Source organism: Scylla paramamosain, unplaced genomic scaffold (genome assembly GCF_035594125.1).
Source record: "Scylla paramamosain isolate STU-SP2022 unplaced genomic scaffold, ASM3559412v1 Contig8, whole genome shotgun sequence".
NCBI lineage: Eukaryota > Metazoa > Arthropoda > Malacostraca > Decapoda > Portunidae > Scylla > Scylla paramamosain.
The window spans coordinates 1,233,805-1,249,063 of NW_026973673.1; the positions used below are offsets into that span (position 1 = coordinate 1,233,805).

The following is a 15,259-nucleotide window of genomic DNA, read 5'->3' on the forward strand; positions in this document are numbered from 1 at the left end:
TCAAAAAGGCTTTCCGGAACTTAACCTAACCAGTGGACGTGTTGCCTTCATTCCGATTACTTTTTTTTTCAGAACCGAAAGAAGATTTGTACCGTTTTCGATGGCAACAAAAAGTTTGTCTTTTTTTTATGTAGGAGGGACACTGGCCAAAGGCAACAAAAATCCAATAAAAAAAAAATGCCCATTGAAATGCCAGTCCCATAAAAGGGTCAAGGCAGTGGTCAAAAATTGATGAATAAGTGTCTTGAAACCTTCCTCTTGAAGGAATTCAAGTCATAGGAAGGTGGAAATACAAAAGCAGGCAAGGAGTTCCAGAGTTTACCAGAGAAAGGGATGAATGATTGAGAATACTGGTTAACTCTTGCGTTAGAGAGGTGGACAGAATAGGGGTGAGAGAAAGAAGAAAGTCTTGTGCAGCGAGGCCGCGGAAGGAGGGGAGACATGCAGTTAGCAAGATCAGAAGAGCAGTTAGCATGAAAATAGCGGTAGAAGACAGCTAGATATGCAACATTGCGGCGGTGAGAGAGGGGCTGAAGACAGTCAGTTAGAGGAGAGGAGTTGATGAGACGAAAAGCTTTTGATTCCATCCTGTCTAGAAGAGCAGTATGAATGGAACCCCCACCAGACATGTGAAGCATACTCTATACATGGACGGATAAGGCCCTTTTACAGAGTTAGCAGCTGGGGGAGTGAGAAAAACTGGCGGAGAAATCTGTTAATAGATTTAGGAGAAGAATAGTGACCGTTTACCACAGCAGCAATAGAACGGTCAGAAAGGAAACTTGAGATGAAGTTACAGAGAGAAGGAAAGAAGCCGTAGGAGGGTAGTTTGGAGATCAAAGCTTTGTGCCAGACTCTATAAAAAGCTTTTGATATGTCCAAGGCAACAGCAAAAGTTTTACCAAAATCTCTAAAAGAGGATGACCAAGACTCAGTAAGGAAAGCCAGAAGATCACCAGTAAAGCGGCCTTGATGGAACCCATACTGGCGATCAGATAGAAGGTTGTGAAGTGATAGATGTTTAAGAATCTTCCTGTTGAGGATAGATTCAAAAACTTTAGATAGGCAGGAAATTAAAGCAATAGGACGGTAGTTTGAGGGATTAGAACGGTCACCCTTTTTAGGAACAGGTTGAATGTAGGCAAACTTCCAGCAAGAAGGAAAGGTAGATGTTGACAGACAGAGCTGAAAGAGTTTGACTAGGCAAGGTGCAAGCACGGAGGCACAGTTTCGGAGAACAATAGGAGGGACCCCATCAGGTCCATAAGCCTTCCGAGGGTTTAGGCCAGCGAGGGCATGGAAAACATCATTACGAAGAATTTTAATACATGGCATGAAGTAGTCAGAGGGTGGAGGAGAGGGAGGAACAAGCCCAGAATCGTCCAAGGTAGAGTTTTTAGCAAAGGTTTGAACGAAGAGTTCAGCTTTAGAAACAGATGTGATAGCAATGGTGCCATCTGGTTGAAATAAAGGAGGGAAAGAAGAAGAAGCAAAGTTATTGGAGATATTTTTGGCTAGATGCCAGAAGTGTTTATTCATGTCGGGTCGGCAGGTGAGCTTTGACAGGAAGAAAAAGCCAATTTTGTGTTTCTAGTCTCCTCTCATATGACATTACGTAGGCGATATCAACTGCGCTGAAGAGATATTGGGTTCGCTAAAGCTGACCTGCGTGGCCCACTGGAGGTCTGATGAGACTTAGTGCAGGGAAATTACATGTTTGTTTTGGAAGGTGAAGCTGAAATCTGAATGTTGTTATTTCGATTCCCTGGAAGGTGAATGCATCAACAATACTGAAACTTTTTTTTAGGATTCCCTTCCAAACAGAATTCCGATTTCTTCATAAATGTCATAACTGAATTAATGAAATTCTCAGACACTAACATTTCACAATTTCAAAGTGGGCATATTAACTTCTCTGACACTTCAATTGTTTTTTTCCTCACAAATGCTAAACCAACTATGCTTCCATACTCACAATCTCACATAAAGCGAGGCTGAGGGGTAATGCTCTGCTTAGCTGCATTGATTATTCCCGTGTGTTCGTAACAGTTGCCTGAAAAAATTGTCCCGTCCTCTGTTGTCTGGCTGGTGTCCCCGCTGACTTCCAAATTTGACGACTCGTTCCGGTGTTCGCTCTTCATGAATGGCATTTGTTTCCTGCTTCTGTCAGTGTACGAGTGATGAGTGTCAAGCGGCATCACCAAACACTGCAATAGCAATACATTTTGTCTCTGAATACGTCAATAGCCAATCACGTTTTTCCTTCAAACGCTCCAATAGCAATACCGACACAACTCAGTGACGTATTAGCAGAACACGAATAACAAATATGATTCTCTCCATCTGGACTGAGGCGGTGAGTCCTGCGTGCGTAAACAAAGGGCAGGCGAAGGGATGGGGTGGAGGGCGATATGAACGACCAAGAGGGAAAGGGAAAGACGTGGCCATTACGAGGAAAAATTTCAAGACACTTATCCTCCAGTTCTGGATAACCATTCTGGCTTTCTCTCTGGGGACTGGCATTGTCGGTGAATCTTTTCCCTTTCTTCCTTTTTTGATACTCTAAGCCAGTGCTCCTCTTACATAAAATTTAAAAAAATATAAAATATCGCTAATAAAGGAGAGGAGAAGGACGAGGACGAGGACGAAAACCGAGGACTAAAATGACAACAACGACGACGATAGCAAGACGGCGAACGGAAATCAGCAGTGAACCCACGCCGCCCACAGCCTGGCCATCAAACCACGCCACAACAATACGGCCAAAAAAGGCTCATTACACTCCCAGGAACGTAAACACGGACACTAAAAGGAAGGGAGCGTGGAGGGGAAAGAGAGAGAGAGAGAGAGAGAGAGAGAGAGAGAGAGAGAGAGAGAGAGAGAGAGAGAGAGAGAGAGAGAGAGAGAATATATGTATTGAAGCGTATATTAAAGCTTTACAAAAGTTCACAAACGCCTGGAGAGGAATTCAGTGGAGACTCTCTCTCTCTCTCTCTCTCTCTCTCTCTCTCTCTCTCTCTCTCTCTCTCTCTCTCTTATTTCATTTTATTTATCATTTTATAAACGTCACGTAGGTGTCTACACAATCATGTGTGTGTGTGTGTGTGTGTGTGTTTATGAAGCATACACGATGCACTTAAATAACACAACAACAAAAATAAAGGAAAAACAATAAACGAGCAAACTTAAACTTTACCCCATTAAGACAAATTGAATAAATAAAAAAAGTTAAAAAGAAAAGTCAAACAGAAAACGGATACCTAAAACTAAGTATTAATAGAAAAAAAGAAATAAATAAAAATAAAAGACAAAAAAAGTGCCATCTCTGAGAAAGGAAGAGGAACAAGGAGCAGCAAGAGTCTGTACGGTACAACAAGTTCCAGTGGTATCGCCGGTGAGCAAGACTAACAAGCGAACTGCGACCATTTGAGAGAGAAAAGCGCCTGAAGGAGCCCAGCGAAATTTGCTCCCTTGCTTCGTAGGAGCGGCAGCGCTGGGCGGGGTAGAAGGCGGTTGTGGTGATTCGCGTTATTGAGACGTAGAGGAAGCAGGAAAAGAAGGACAGTTCGTCACGAGGGGCGAAGAGCGTGGGGAAAGGCGACTGTTAAAGGAGAATATGTTATGTACGTAATTAAAACATTTCTTACTAGTAACAACGGTGATTCCTGTTAATGACCACTAACGTTGCTGTTTGAAAAATGCCTGATCTATTCATCTGCAACACAATAATTAGCACTAATGAAACAATTCCGTGTAAACCATAGCTTTATTCTGCTGGAGACGTACTACCTTGAAGAAACTAACAGCTTATGACCGATTCATCTATAACATTATACTTATCACAAACCAAAGCATGTGAAACCAGCGACTTCTCTTTTGCACAGGACATAACAACGTGACGGAAGCAACAGTAGGTATTGTGAAAGAAATGTGCTATAAATACTTCCATTACACGGTGAACGACTTTCCTGCCTCACTCACGGCAACTGCTTTCACCTGTGATTCAATGAGTATTAATTCCATAGGTTACTGAACTCCTTACACAAGTTATTCCTATCACTGCGAGTTATCTACCAAAGAGGAAGTTCCAGCGACATGAAATAACATAAGTGGCCACCAATCTCCCCTACTCAGGTCTTCACGCTGTCTGCCGAGACGAACTGAGGGCTGCGAGCCTCTGTGTAAGACTTGCAAGTGTCAGCAGTAAAGAAGAGGCAGGCAAGAAGCAATATAATAATATGTATGAGATGCGGGCACTTCATCTTCCTCGTAAGGTTCGCCAGCCCGCAAACAACAGGAAACACTGCAGATCCAGATTGTGAGGCAACAGTGAGCGATTGCTCCGATCCGTCTGACGTATGTGGCGGAGTGTGCACTCAAGGGCAAGTATGTATTAGCTATACAAGACCAAACCAACAACACAACCTCGGGAAACACACACACACACACACACACAAACACGAGAAAGACAAAAGTTCCGACACACACACACACACACAAGGAAAACAAAACACCCTAAAAAAACAAAATGATGATCAATATACGAAGATTGAGTCAGTAAGGGAGAGTTACAGTCACAGTTACATGACAAACAACAACTGTGAGACGGCGTCCGACACCTGGGCGGAGGCGGACAGGTGTACCAACCAGCCTAAACAAGGACGCAGCGGGGGAAGGAGAAAGATTGTGGGAAGCAAAGTAAACGACAAGGCGGATTGAACAGGTGGATTCCTAAAGGTGCTCGCCTCGCACTCAGCCTAGACAGACTTAGTGGCGGGACAAGGGACGGTGTGACTAACCTACAACAGTTATTGATGTTGTAGAGAAAATTAACACAGATGGGTTGGAAAGGTAGTATGGAAACTCAGATTTAATATTCTCTTAATATGCTTTCAATTATAGGTCTCTTTAGACTTCAGGAGCACAGACAAAGTTTTCATATGTCTCTTCCTACACACAGAGTGGTCAGTGATATGACAACGAACTCCTCCGCCCACAAATCAAGTTTACTGGTGAGTTATTGAAAATATAGTAAATGCCTGATAAAAAAAAAAAAATATCCTGAATATAACAAATTAAGGATCAACAAGGGAAGAGTACCAAATATGACCAAACAACACCACCAACACCGTAGATACAAAACAGACACCCATTCACCAAAAATAAACAAGATTCTATACAACCATAGAAAACGTGTTCACACATTGTACATGAAAAACAACCTACACCAAACACACCATGCACTTGTTTTCGATCACCATCAAAGACGCTGCCCACGCGCGTGACGTCACCTTGCCAGACACATCGAAGGGAATGTGACCCAAGATTGGACCAGCAGCAAATACACGTGTCATTTCCCTTAAGAGACTCGGGGAAACATGAGCCTCCAAAAGACCAAGAAGCGAACCAAGAGAGAGAGAGAGAGAGAGAGAGAGAGAGAGAGAGAGAGAGAGAGAGAGAGAGAGAGAGAGAGAGAGAGAGAGAGAGAGAGAGAGAGAGAGAGAGAGAGAGAGAGAGAGAGAGAGAGAGAGAGAGAGAGAGAGAGAGAGAGAGAGAGAAACTTTAAGGAAAAAATGAACAGGAAAGTAACTGAAAAAAACACCAACTTATCGGAATAGTAAAGCGAGGAGATAAATTCCAGAGAAGAAAGGGAGGAGGAAAAGAGGAAATGAAGGGAAAACCAGAGAATAAAGGAGAAACGAAAAGAAATGGAGGAAAAACAAAAGGAAAAGAAGAGGAAAAGAGGGAAAAAAGAGTAAATGAAAGGAAAGGATATGGTGAAGTGAAAAGAAAGCAAAGACAGAAAAAGGAAATGAAGGAAAATTTTAAATAGAAACGAAAGGAAATTAAGGATAAACGAGATGAAAAATAAAGGAGAAACGAAAGGAGAGAAAAGAGAAACGAAAGGAAGAGGAAACGAAAGATGAAGGAAGAAGAACGAAAGGAGAGGAAAGGAAATATGGAGAGAAAAGTAAAGCATGGAGAGGCAGCAGTGTGGCGTGGGACTAATTGGTTGATTAGCCTTCATTATTGCATCGTGGACCTGAAACATGAAGGTCACCGAGGAATTGTCACTGTGCCAATAAAATGTATTACTTTTTCCTATGAATTGTCCGCACGAAGCTGCTGGTGAAGAGAAGACAGTACTGTCATTACACTAATGAAACAGAGCAACACACACACACACACACACACACACACACACACACACACACACACACACACACACACACACACACACAGAATTCCCCTGAATCCGATAACTATGGCGATAACGTTCCCACATTCGTCAAATAAATGCATCGGAGAAATAATGAACGGGAAAGTTTGCACTTCTATTCACCAAAAGGTTTAATGAAGTGAAAATCAAAACTCTATTGCCTTCAGAGCGTCCAGTCTAGCGTGATCTTTCATAAACATTAGTGTATCATAACTTAGAGGTGAAGGAGCACTGCCAGTCATTATCAGGCTGGCATCCTGTTAAATATACTGTTTACCTTGTTAGCGTTTGGTGAAATTTGAAGGCAGCGAGGTGATGCGCAGGTAATGACAACCCTGATGGCCGCTTGTCAGGTGTGCAGGTCATTTCGTCTCATTTCCAGCATTTTAATTGTTATCTGTGGACATTCAAACGATTCCACATTGACCTACGAAGGCAGCAATTAGTGAGCTGACCACTGTAATATTTCATGAGGTCGTGTTAATAGTCCAGGCTATATTGGTGGAATATTTGGCCCAATTTCGAGTTACAGAATCGTAAGAATTGTGCAAAATGTACTTATTAATTACTGCGGTGTAAAATAAAAAGTTTTGTATAGGATTAGATTTTGAATAACATTTGGGGCAATTTCGAGTTACAGAAATATAAGGACTGCGCAAAGGGTATTTGCTTGTTGTAATGTATAATGATAAAAAAAAAAACACGATTTTTCAAATAATCGAGGTAATTTTGGAGGCAATATTTGGGAAAATATCGAGTTAAAAAACCGTAAGGACTCAGCGAAATGTACTTATGTATTACTGTCATGTAAAAAAAAGTCTTTGCAAATAACCAATGTCATATTTATGGTAAAATACGCTGCGATTCTCAGATAAACAATGATAAAAACCAATAACTTGTCAATGAAATAATATATATATATATATATATATATATATATATATATATATATATATATATATATATATATATATATATATATATATATATATATATATATATATATATATATATATATATATATATATATATTTAGGCACAAGTCATACGTGCTTTACATAAAGGCAATTGATACAAAATCGGTGCGATTTTTCATCCATGGATGGACTGAAATTCAAAAAGTGATGGTCACACGAGAAAAAGAAAAAGACCTGACACAAAAAGAAATAAATCTGCCGAGTGTTCTGAAAATTCGAAGGTTATCGTATTAAAAGAATGCAGCCCAGTAATTAGTGAATGGTTCTCAGAGCAATGCACTTGTAATGGCTGCTTGTTAAACTTACTGCAGTGCAGGCTATGATGCCCGATCTGGCAGGGTTAATTGCCTCTTTAGAGAGAGAGAGAGAGAGAGAGAGAGAGAGAGAGAGAGAGAGAGAGAGAGAGAGAGAGAGAGAGAGAGAGAGAGAGAGAGAGAGAGAGAGAGAGAGAGAGAGAGAGAGAGAGAGAGAGAGAGAGAGAGAGAGAGAGAGAGAGAGAGAGAGAGAGAGAGAGAGAGAGAACAAATACACAAACAAAGAGGGATGCAATGAATGAATGCATAAATGAAATGAATGATAGATGATAAAAAAGGACATATGAGAATTATTACCATATCGAGGCTTTAAAATCCATAAAAGCTTCAACCCCAAAACTTTAAAAAGGGAATAAAAATGAGTAAAAAATGTCACGATACGCAGGACAACCAATAAATACCAAGCTCAACAACAAACCAATTCACAAAACAACATACACTAATAATTAAAAGTATTTTATTTTCTGGCTGGGATTATATTCAACACAGACAAAACACACACACACACACACACACACACACACACACACACACACACACACAAGGAAAATAAACGCAAAAACGCAAAATAGGAAAAAAATGGTTGCAATTGGGTTAAGTTTACTGGTGTGTGTGTGTGTGTGTGTGTGTGTGTGTGTGTGTGTGTGTGTGTGTGTGTGTGTGTGTGTGTGTGTGTGTGTGTGTGTGTGTGTGTGTGTGCTATTCATATTCATCCTTACATATAATTTACAATCCGCTAAAAGAGTACATAATCATTTCCTTTTCATGCTCTCTCTCTCTCTCTCTCTCTCTCTCTCTCTCTCTCTCTCTGGAATGTCAGGTCATGCTGAAATGAGAGAGGTGAGGTCGAGGCGAGTAGAGAGGGAGGGGAGAGGATGGTAGGGGACGAGATGAGGGGATTAGGTGAAGTAAATGTTGATGAATTGTATAAATATTTCGTAGATAAAGTTCATACAGGTATGGTCAGTTAGCAAATATCCCGTATAGAACAATAAGATCACAAAAAAATGACCCTAAATGGATGACTGCTAGGTTAAAGCATTATATAGGGCGTAAGAGAAGTATATATAAGAGATTAAGGGCAGGTGAAGAAGTTTTAAGGACACAATATAATGAATTAGTTAGAACAGTCAGGAAGTTAACGAGGAAAGCTAAGGACAATTATGAATTAAAGGTAGCCAGCCAGGCGAAGACGGACCCCAAGGGATTTTATCAGCTATACAGGACGAAAAATAAGGATACTGTAGATCCATTAAACGCAGCAGATGGGGAGCTGGTTAGTTCTGGGGAGGAAATTAGTAAACTTCTGAATGATTATTTTTTAACTGTCTTCACCCAGGAAAACATGCAGGATATGCCAGATAGTGAACAGGTGTTTAGAGCAGATGAGAATGAGAAGCTGACAGATATTTCCATAACTAGGGAGATAGTGGAACAGGAGATAGATAGGAAAAAAAGTTCAAGACACCAGGACCTGATGAAATATATCCCAGAGTACTTAAGGAATGTAAAGAGATTATTAGTGAGCCGTTAGTTTCTGTCTTTAGGAAATCACCTGAGTCAGATGAGGTACCAGTAATGTGGAGGCAGGCTAATGTAGTACCCATCTTTAAGAAAGGAGATAAAACTTTAGCGTCTAATTATAGACCTGTCAGCTTAACTTCAGTTGTAGGTAAAATGTTAGAGTCAATAATAGCCAGGAACATTAGGGAACATTTAGACAAACATAACTTGATAAATCAGTCACAGCATGGCTTCACGAAGGGGAAGTCTTGCCTGACAAACTTGTTAAGCTTTTACAGTAAGGTGTACGAGGCAGTAGATAATGGTGATAGTTATGATATCTTATATCTGGACTTTAGTAAAGCATTTGACAAGGTGCCCCATCAAAGGCTCCTGAGAAAGGTTAGGGCGCACGGGATAGATGGGAAGGTGTTAGGTTGGATAGGATCATGGCTTGGTAACAGGCGACAGAGAGTGGTAATAAACGGCTCGAAATCCGAGTGGGGTCATGTAATTAGCGGGGTGCCACAGGGATCAGTATTAGGGCCATTGTGATTTCTAATATATATATCAATGACTTGGATAGTAGAATTAGTAGTGATGTTAGTAAATTTGCGGATGACACAAATATAGGTAGATTGATTAGGTCAGAATCGGATGCCATCGCCTTGCAGGCAGATTTAGATAGAATGAATGAATGGACGGATAGATGACAAATGCAATTTAATATCAATAAATGCAAAGTGCTTAGCGTAGGTAGAAGAAACCCACACAATAGGTACACAATAAACAACCAAACTCTGGTAGGTACAGGGTATGAGAAAGATTTAGGAGTTATAGTTAGCTCTGAACTCCGTCTAGGGAAACAATGCATAGAAGCCAGAAACAAGGCAAATAGGGTACTAGGATTCATTTTTTAGGAGTGTTAAAAGTAGAAGGCCGGAAGTAATATTAAAGTTATACTTGGCGCTGGTCAGACCTCATCTAGACTACGCTGTGCAGTTCTGGTCCCCACATTACAGGAATGATATAGGTCTATTAGAATCAGTACAGAGGAGAATGACTAAAAGGATACAGGGGATGAGGAGTATTCCTTACGAGGCGAGGTTGAAGCTGTTAAATTTACATTCTTTAGAGAGACGTAGGTTAAGAGGGGACCTGATAGAAGTCTTTAAGTGGTATAAGGGTTATAACAAGGGAGATGTAGGCAAAATTCTTTGGATCAGCAACCAGGGTAGAACAAGAAATAACGGGTTCAAGCTTAAAAAATTTAGGTTTAGGAAGTAGGCAAAATTCTTAGGATCAGCAACCAGGGTAGAACAAGAAATAACGGGTTCAAGCCTAAAAAATTTAGGTTTAGGAAGGAGATAGGAAAAATTGGTTCTCAAATAGAGTGGTAGATGAGTGGAACGGACTTAGTAATCATTGTAGTTAGTGCTAGGACACTAGAGAGCTTTAAGAGAAGATTAGACAAGTTTATGGATGGGGATAACAGATGGAAATAGGTAGGTATATTTCATACAGGGACTGCCACGTGTAGGCCTGGTCGCTTCTTGCAGCTTCCCTTATTTCTTATGTTCTTATGTTCTTATGAGAGAGAGAGAGAGAGAGAGAGAGAGAGAGAGAGAGAGAGAGAGAGAGAGAGAGAGAGAGAGAGAGAGAGAGAGAGAGAGAGAGAGAGAGAGAGAGAGAGAGAGTCTGACACGCCTCCGCACGGGGGATGCTCCGAGGATCAGTAATTCCCATGTGGTCTAGTGGCTAGGATACCTGGTTTTCATCCAGGAGCCCCGGGTTCGATTCCCGGCATGGGAAAGCAAAGATTTAGGGTTATAACAAGGGGGGAACATAAGTAAAATTCTTAGGATCAGCAACCAGGACAGAACAAGAAATAACGGGTTCAAGCTTGAGAAATTTAGGTTTAGGAAAGAGATAGGAAGAAATTGGTTCTCAAATAGAGTGGTAGATGAGAGGAACGGACTCGGTAATCATGTTGTTAGTGCTAAGACATTAAGGAGCTTTAAGAGAAGATTAGACGGGTTTATGGATGGGGATGATAAGTGGAAATAGGTAGGTATATTTCATACTGGGACTGCCACGTGTAAGCCTGGTCGCTTCTTGCAGCTTCCCTTATTTCTTATGTTTTTATGTAAACCCCAAACACCATCAAACACCTCTCTCTCTCTCTCTCTCTCTCTCTCTCTCTCTCTCTCTCTCTCTCTCTCTCTCTCTCTCTCGTTTCAGGTCCACTGCCACAAATCGCCTTAACACAAGTGGGCCAAACTCTCAGCGGCGCCCATCCATTCAGTGCCAGTGTCCCGCGAGTGATGGATGGCTGGAAGGTTCCTGACTACACTCACCAAACCCTAACCAAACTCCAAAACACACACAAACCTTCCGTCACCCTCGCCTAACCCTTTGTCCTGAAACATCTTAAACCATCCACAAAATTTTTATCATCGAATCTCAAACCAAAAAATGTCCACTAATTTGCCTCGCCAAATTGCAAACGGTCCAAGAACTTTCCTTTATCAACGTCAAGGCCTTCCTTCACTCAGACCCTCGTCCCAAACCATCCATTAGCTTCCCCTCGGTCAAATTATAAACTATCCCCAAACCTATCATAATAAAGAACCTGATCAGACAAAAATCTTCCGGCTCCAACCATTAAGCCATCCATGAACCTTCCCTGTAAACCCAAAGCATCCATAAACCCTCCTAGTCAATCTCAAACCATCCAAAAATCTTCATTCACCAAAATTGAAACCATACATACATATCTACAATACTAATGCAAAACACAACTATTACCGCACACTTTCCTCTCACCTCAGTGCAATTACCCGCAGTACCACCACTGGCCTGATATAAACACAAATTTTCACCTATTAAACTCGACAAAAATCATACTTTCACCTACAACATTAATATAAAAAACAGCTAATACTCCCACTTTTCCTGTCACTTCAGTGCAATTACCCGCAGTTCCACTAATGACCTCAAAACAGACTTACCACTTCAGCAAAAACCAAACCCGGCGGGACAAACAAAAATAAATTAAGTGCGCATCCCTGAAACAATCACTCGTAAAACCCCACAAGCCTGCAAAGTGGATTAAAAAAAAAAAAAAAAAAAAACCTGCCGGGAGTTTTGGTCTAGACAACACCGGGAGGGCGGCGGGAAGCACAAGGGCCGGGAGGAGAGGACGAGACGAGGAAACACTACAGGATGCCTCAGTGGTGTGTGTGTGTGTGTGTGTGTGTGTGTGTGTGTGTGTGTGTGTGTGTGTGGGTAGAGTGACTGGAAGCATCGATGAGAGTGGGGAGGTCAGGGGACAGTTTGGGACTTGTTGGGTCTTGGTGGTGGCGGGTGGCGGTGGTGGTGGTGGTGGTGGTGGTGGTGGTGGTGGTGGTGGTCACGAGGCTATTATTGGCCAGGTAGCATATTTTTATTTTACTCAAACAAAATTTACAGCAGGCTTAAAGCAACACTTTTTATGTAGCTGTCTACAAGGCCAATATATATAACAAAAAGGAATTATATGCTCTCTCTCTCTCTCTCTCTCTCTCTCTCTCTCTCTCTCTCTCTCTCTCTCTCTCTCCTCTCTCTCTCTCCTCTCTCTCTCTCTCTCTCTCTCTCTCTCTCTCTTTGTGTGTGTGTGTGTGTGTGTGTGTGTGTGTGTGTGTGTGTGTGTGTGTGTGTGTGTGTGTGTGTGTGTGTGTTGTGTGTGTGTGTGTGTGTGTGTGCGCGTGTGTATGTGTGTGTGTGTGTGGCGTGCAGTGTGTGTGTGTGTGTGTGGCGTGCAGTGTGTGTGTGTGTGTGTGTGTGTGTGTGTGTGTGTGTGTGTGTTGTGTGTGTGTGTGTGTGTGTGTGTGTGGCGTGCAGTGTGTGTGTGTGTGTGTTGTGTGTGTGTGTGTGTGTGTGTGTGTGTGTGTGTGTGTGTGTGTGTGTGTGGTGTGTGTGGCGTGCAGTGTGTGTATGTGTGTGTGTGTGTGTGTGTGTGTGTGTGTGTGTGTGTGTGTGTGTGTGTGTGTGTGTGTGTGTGTGTGTGTGTGTGTGTGTGTGTGTGTGTGTGTGTGTGGCGTGCAGTGTGTGTGTGTGTGTGTGTGTGTGTGTGTGTGTGTGTGTGTGTGTGTGTGTGTGTGTGTGTGTGTGTGTGTGTGTGTGTGTGTGTGTGTGTGTTGTGTGTGTGGCGTGCAGTGTCTGTGTGTGTGTGTGTGTGTGTGTGTGTGTGTGTGTGTGTGTGTGTGTGTGTGTGTGTGTGTGTGTGTGTGTGTGTGTGTGTGTGTGTGTGTGTGTGTGTGTGTGTGTAAGTTCGTAATGTACCGATTTCTTATATCAAATTATCAGTTCTTTTTTTTTCTTGCACGTTGCTGCACACAACACTTACTGCTTAAGATAATGACAACATGCAAAGCAATGAGAGTAACATACAGAACTTAAGAAAATTAGGGAAGGTACACAAGGAGCCATCAGGCCTAATGCGCGGCAGTCCCTGTATAAAACATGTATATTTTTTTCTCTAAATCATCCTATATATAAATCTCCGTAATCCTCTAAAGCTCCCTCATAACTCGACACCTGATTACAAAGTTCATTCCATTCATCCTCCATTACTCAACATGTAATCTAATAAAGATTTTTTTTTCTATATTCCTGAACACAGAAAGTATCCTGTAAGGATCTATGAATAATTTTCCCACGTAGCTTTTAAGATCTAATGCACAGTACTCAATGAATAATGCATTAAGACTTAAGGCACTGAATCCAATTAATTATTTGAAAGCAATTCGCCTTGAGCCATTAAATCTTAAAAAATGCTGATTCTGATGGAAAAAAATACTGTATGTTAAAATGGAAAGAAGATTCACCTCACACGCACGCACACACACACACACACACACACACACACACACACACACATCACACACCACACACAGAGAGAGAGAGAGAGAGAGAGAGAGAGAGAGAGAGAGAGAGAGAGAAGAGAGAGATGAGAGAGAGAGAGAGAGAGAGAGAGAGAGAGAGAGAGAGAGAGAGAGAGAGAGAGAGAGAGAGAAAGAGAGAGAGTCGCTCACTACACTCAATCTTTCCCTCTGTTCTCTTTCAACATGAACCTTTCTGTGTGTGTGTGTGTGTGTGTGTGTGTGTGTGTGTGTTGTGTGTGTGTGTGTGTGTGTGCGCTGCGCGCGCGCGCGCGCGCGAGCAAAAAGGGAAGAAGAAGACAAAGAGGAAGAGAAGACGGAGGAGAACGAAGACAAGGAGGAGGAGGAGGACGATAAGAAGGAGAGGGAGAAGATGAAAAGAAATTTATATATAAGCCTTAGGAGATGAAAAAGGAAGAGGAAGAAGAGAGGATGGAAGAAAGCGTGAAGTAGAGAAGAAAGATGAGATTGAGGAACTAAGGGACTATATATATATATATATATATATATATATATATAATATAAATATATATATATATATATATATATATTATATATATATAATATATATATATATATATATATATATATATATATATATATATATATATATATATATATGAATTTGGAAGAGCGGTGAAGGAATGAGGGCAAGATAATGGTTCATAAAGCCATCCTTCCCTGCAAAGAAAAAAAAAAAAAAAAGACAGATCCGAAAGCAAGGCAATGTAGTTTTTATTGAGGACACTTGTCGTGTGGAGACAGCTCCAGTCACAGGCAGCAGGAAATACAGACCATGTCGGAGAAAGAAGCAGCAAGTTATTAACTACGTAACTGTGTTGACACCAAGCAAATGTAATTAAATTGCATACACCAAGGAGCACCGCAGCTGTTTATGTGACACACCCATTATATCAAACTGCCTCGCGCCCCGCCTATGTAATCCTCAGTTAATGGATTAACACCAACTCTACCTTAAGTGTGTGTGTGTGTGTGTGTGTGTGTGTGTGTGTGTGTGTGTGTGTTTTCTATCTCTTATCACTGGTAAATAGAAAAACTGTTTTCACACTTGTCTGCTTCCTAGTGCTGAATGAATAAAACACACACACACACACACACACACACACACACACACACACACACACACACACACACACACACTACACATTTTTTTGTTTAGTGACCAACAATGAAACAAGCACAAAAGGTGTGAAGTGTCCTGTCATCCTTTACGCTGCCAGTAGTGTCTTTGACAGCCACACTTTATACCATTCTACAAAGGCTGATGAAAAGCCACGTAAGTCAAGGGGTTCGAACAGTACC

At 41.5% G+C, this 15,259-nt stretch overlaps 1 long non-coding RNA gene and 1 other non-coding gene across 5 annotated transcripts in view; one reads left to right on the forward strand and one right to left on the reverse strand.

Annotated features, from left to right (window-relative positions):
• LOC135096833 (uncharacterized) overlaps positions 1–15,259 on the reverse strand; it is a 62,393-nt gene that overhangs the window by 42,737 nt on the left and 4,397 nt on the right. For 2 of the 4 annotated variants that reach the window (XR_010265085.1, XR_010265072.1), the window contains exon 2: positions 1,976–2,207. The exons of the other annotated variants lie outside the window; for them this stretch is intronic. This is a non-coding gene — a long non-coding RNA (uncharacterized LOC135096833). The remainder of the gene's footprint in view (positions 1–1,975; positions 2,208–15,259) is intronic. 4 annotated transcript variants of the gene reach the window in all.
• Trnae-uuc (transfer RNA glutamic acid (anticodon UUC)) lies at positions 10,755–10,826 on the forward strand. Its single transcript has one exon. It is a non-coding gene; the product is annotated as a tRNA-Glu (tRNA).